Source organism: Polypterus senegalus, chromosome 10, assembly GCF_016835505.1.
Source record: "Polypterus senegalus isolate Bchr_013 chromosome 10, ASM1683550v1, whole genome shotgun sequence".
In the NCBI taxonomy this organism is placed as follows: Eukaryota; Metazoa; Chordata; class Cladistia; order Polypteriformes; family Polypteridae; genus Polypterus; species Polypterus senegalus.
This window is the reverse complement of record NC_053163.1, coordinates 141,679,376-141,684,662: the sequence shown is the minus strand read 5'-3', so window position 1 is coordinate 141,684,662 and position 5,287 is coordinate 141,679,376.

Here is a 5,287-nt window from a genome sequence, read left to right as displayed (position 1 = left end):
CCTGCCATCTATCACCTGTCTTTCTATATATTCTGTATATAAAATGCTAAGCGTTGTGCTTCTGTCTGTCATGCGATTTCTCCCAAACCATCTTGATTTCGGTGTTGATTGAAAGCTTATGGTGTTATATGCAGTGCTGAAGCAAAAGTTAGGGGCAGCAGGACGCTCCAAGAATTATCAGAGTTTGTGTCTTTCTTATGGCAAAGTGCTTGAGAGAGTTACATATCAGAAAGGTAAAGAAGTGCGGTGACATCTGTTGAACGTGAGGCGCATTGATGAAGTAGGAAGAAGAAGAAGAATAGCAGCGGCCTCCGCCGAGTGTCAAGTTTGGGCAACAGAGGGCACGTGTGGCAAAGACAGACAAGTGAATGTGCAAAGTGACCCGTGCTGTTGTCCTCACACCAAAGTGAATGTAATGATTGCAAAATATAATGTTACACACCATGATGGCGCAAAAAAGGAAATCCAGCAGCAACATATCCTGAGCACCAAGCCAAACACAGGAGGTGCTTCAGTGACAGTTGAGTGGCTGGCTAATATGGCAGCTCATTGACATGCCACACATTCACCATGCTACAGAATGCAACAACGACAACAACAGGGAAATGCATGGAGAATATCAAAGTAGAACCTCAAATACAACGTCAACTCCTATTCAAGCGTTGCTGTTACATCCTCACATCAGTTTTTGTTTGAGGAGCACAGGTATCTGTTCATACTGAAGACAAAAGAATACGTGACCAGAATGGAAATGTTCACCTTGCTCTACATCAGGGGTGTCGAACTCCGGTCCTGGAGGGCTGCAGTGGCTGCAGGTTTTCATTCTAACCATCTTCTTAATTAGTGATCAGTTTTTGCTGCTAATTAACTTCTTTTGCCTTTGTTTTAATTGTTGTGACTCAGACCCCTTATTTGTTTTGTTTTTTCCTTAATTAGCAGCCAAACAATAATGAGACACAAAACATGACCAGCTAACCTGTGCCCATCACACAATACCTGAAAATAAAGAAAGGTGAAAGTCTCAATAAAACAGAAAATCAACAGTTTTGGAAATGTCTGCTGTGGCAGAACGAGAGCAACAACAAGACGTGGAATTAAATGACGGGTTCAATTAACAGCAAGAATTGGCTTCTCATTAAGAAACTGGTCGGAGTTTGAATCCCCAGGTTAATTGGTCATCTGTTGGCCCGTTTCACGTCTCATTTCTGTTTGGCTGTCATTTAGTGGAGAAAAGAATCAATTCAGGGGACTGAATCCTTAAAAACAGGACTAAAGACAAGAAGTTAATTAGCAGACCTGGAGTCCGACACCCCTGCTCTACATGAATATCCTTTATGTGTTGACCAGCGGCCCACATGTTTCCTCATAAATTTAATTTCAGAAAGGTTCAGACCTGAACATCGGCCCCTACTCCCGTCTCCTAATCCGATGCACACACTGAGCCGGCGGAGGGGACTGTATACCAGTTCTACTGCACCCTCGCCAGCAGGGGGCACACTGCCTGACTCTATCGCTTTTCACCTGATGGCCCACTCTTGGTGTTTTTCTAATTGAAGCACAAACCCTGAAGGGGGCGCCAGTTGCACGCTGACTTTTTGGGAGGTCTTATTTGTTCTTATTACTGTTTAGAATTGCTTGGGGGGTCTTCTTTCAGAATTTGCCTCTGTGTTGTGCTTTATAATGAATTAGTTTCATTTTTACTTCATTTTGGTACAGCGCCTTTTAGAGAGGCTCAGAGTGCCTGCAGAAATCCTCAATTGCAAATTGCTAAATGATACAACATTTCAAGCACACTGTTAAAAAAGAACAATTCAGGCTGAAGTCCTAACAATACGAGGTTCACAATAATTGTGATGCCATCTTACAAAAGTCCGAAAAAGTGTTGCATGAACACATCCAGTGAGCGTTTAAAAATGGTGCCCGTCAGATGCATTGCATTTTCAAGGTCGGCTTGGCTACAAAATGCTGCCATCTAGTGCCAGCTCTTAAAGTGCCCACTTCTCGGAGATGCACAATACTCTACCTCTGCTACATAGGAGGTATGGGGACGCACTGATACAGCGCATTGCCTCACCCGCCACCACATGACAAACCACCTCAGGAGCCATGCAACGGGTGACACCTCAGCACCACACCAGTTCAGATGGAGTGGAACAGGGTGAGTTTTGTTATGGTGGCTGCAGTGCCAATCTCAGGTTAAGGGTCTTGCTCAGGAGCCCAACACAGTAGAGTCACTTCTGCCGTTTATGGGATTTGAACCGGCAACCTTCCGATTGCTGGCACAGATCCCTAACCTCAGAGCCATCACTCCACCCATATGCTCCACACGTGAAGGTCAATTGTACCCTTCGTGTCTTTTTTTTTTTCAAACAACTTTGTACTTTTGGATGGATCGACCAGGTTATCAAGCAGCAGCACACTAAAGATTTCTGCTTTGGAGACATCAAAGATGCCATCTTCTTCAATGGGCACCAAAGCAGCACTCTGATCTGAAGCCCTTATTGCAACTGACAACTCCTCCAAAGGGGAACTGACATAAAAAGAGAACCATTAGCTCTGCTGAATGGCGCTGAAGTGTGCAGGAAGTGTGCAGAAGTGCCAAGGCACTGGGCATGAATGAGTGTCTGTGCATGCATATGTGTGTGTGTGTATCTGCTTGCATCCGTGTTTGTGTATGTGTGGTGCCACCGGGCATTGGAGCAAAAAGGGCAGGAAGGTGTCATTGGGTAAGCAAAGGAGTACACAGGAGCAATATGAGTGGCTGTCTACACAGGGAAATCACAGACTGGCACCAAAGAGCTTCAAGCAAGGTGCCATAGCAGACTGGCAGGAACTGAATGTTATAGTCCAGTGTGACAAGGCTGAGGCACTAGTGCCTGTGGTGAATGGGGCAGAGAGGAGCTCCAGATACCATTTTGAATACAAAAAATTAGGGACTTTGTGGGATGCCCCCTGTCCCTTGTCTTTGCAAGTGAACTGCAGGGCGCAGTGTGAATGGCCGCTCCCTGCCAGGGCACACTCAGCTTTGAGCAGGAAGCAGAAAAAGCAGCGGGATGAGTGGAAGGCTGCCTGAGAAAAGTGACAGGGTCTGCAAAGAAAGCAACATGGAGTATGAGGTGGAGGTCTGGGTCAAGGTGGCTCAGGACCATTAGACAAAGTGTGTGTGTGTAGGCAGATGTGCAAGTGCTTAGCACAAAGCTGTGTAGGTGTGTGTGTGTGTGTGTGCGTCTCTGTAAGAAGTCTGTTTGTGCAAGATGAGTGTGTCGTTCGGGGCACAGTCACTGTGTGTAGTAGGATCTGAGTGTGTGTGTTACATGTGCACAAGTGTGTGGGCATACATAGACACTGAGTGTCTTTATGTAAAGGAGTGTGCGTTAGCAGGAGAGTTAGTTGTGAAGTGTGTGTAGGTGTGCTCTTTAGATCAATATGTAGCTGTGTGCTCATTTAGCTCCAGAACTCTGTGAGGGAAGTCATATTGGTGTGTGTGTGTGTTTACATCTGTAATTGTAGGTGTGTGTGTGTGCACAGCTGTGTCTGCCTATACTCATGGATGGCCAGAGGCCAACATTGTGGAAGGACCGGGGTAGAGAGTGTGGTCAGGGCATTACGTGCGTTAGAGGGCAGCCCCCCTGGGTTGCTGTGGCACCACAGATTCCCGCAGGGCATGCTGGGAGTTGGAGTTTGCTGCAGCCCTGTTGGGTTCCGTGGGTGCCACCAGGGGGAGTTGTGGAGGCTGCAGGGTCCTACTTTAGGATTTCAGCACACCTGGGAGTGACTCCAACCCTCACTAAGGGGCCACCTGGAGGACTCCCAGGTGCAGCTTAAAAGGAGCCCCCTGCCTTCATTCCGGAAGCCAGAGACAGGAGAGCCAGAGGCAAAGCTTCCTGTCGGAGGAGGAGGAGGAGGAGGAGGCAGAGACAGAAAGAAAGAGAGCCAGGGAGAAGGAGAAACAGAATACTGACGACTGTACTTGTGCTCTGTACTGTACTGTACAGCTTGTGGGAACGGTTTGGAAAACTCACCGTAAATAAACACGTGTGCTGTGCTGAAACTTGTGCCCAGTGACTGTCTGTGTCGGGCTTGTGTGGCTGGTGCGCCCCCTGCAGGCCACAATACGTGCCATGTACAGGTGGATATATAGGCCTGGAAGTGTGTTTGTGTTGTGTTTGTGAGTCTGTTTCTTTAGGTGTGTGTGTGTGTGTGTGTGTGTGCAGGTCAACGCCGACAGGCATGTGGTACAGTGTTGTCAGCATATACAGTACAGCGTGTCTAAGTTACCATATAGGCCTACTTGTGCTGTTGTATTTGTGAGTCTGCATGTCTTTAAGTGTGTGTTTCTACATGTAGGAGTCTTCAGTTGTGTCGTTGTTTATGTGGGTTTATATATTTTGATGTGTAGTTTTGTTCATTTAGTTGTAGGATCTGCGGTGGGCTGGCACCCTGCCCGGGGTTTGTTTCCTGCCTCGCGCCCTGTGTTGGCTGGGACTGGCTCCAGCAGACCCCCGTGACCCTGTAATTAGGATATAGTGGGTTGGATAATGGATGGATGGATGGATAATTGTAGGACTGAGTGTGTGTGTGTGTGTCCATATTGGTCTATGAGTGTGCAGGTTTAGGTGTGTGTACAGTAAATCTAACACTTGTTCAGGTTTATTAGTGTCTGTGTGTTTATATGTACAGCTCAACATGTTTGTCTGGGTCTGCGTGTTAGGTATACAGCTATTAGTGTGTAGGCCTATGCCCACATGTACATGTATGGTTGTTTCTGTATCTGTAGACATACATTTGTCTAGAAGTACATTTGTTCATGTGTGTTGGGGTCTGTGTATGGCTGTGTGTTTCAATTGTTCGTCCTTTGTTTGTCTAGTTCTGTGTGTGCGTGTGTGTGTGTATGTAGGTCTATGCCACCGGGCACTTGTATGGTTGTGTCTGTATGCGTATGTGCAGAGTCCTTATAGTGTACTTGTGTTGTTTTATATGTGTCTGCACGTTTAGGTGTGTGTAGGTTTCTAAGTACATTTATTCTGGTTTATGGCTGTCTATGTAGGTCTGTACGTTGTGTATGTGTGTCTAGGCCTGTGTGTTTAGGTGTATACAGCAGCTGTACACATGTGCACAGGCCTATGGCTTCAGGTGTGTGCAGGTCTATGATTACACTTGTTCAGGTGTTTTGGGGATTCTGCTGTAAACGAGGACATTCAGGTCTATTCCCAAACGTGTGTGTGTGTGTGTGTGTGTGTGTAGGCCAGTGAGTATACTTGTCCAGGAGTGTAGGTGTGAGTCTGTC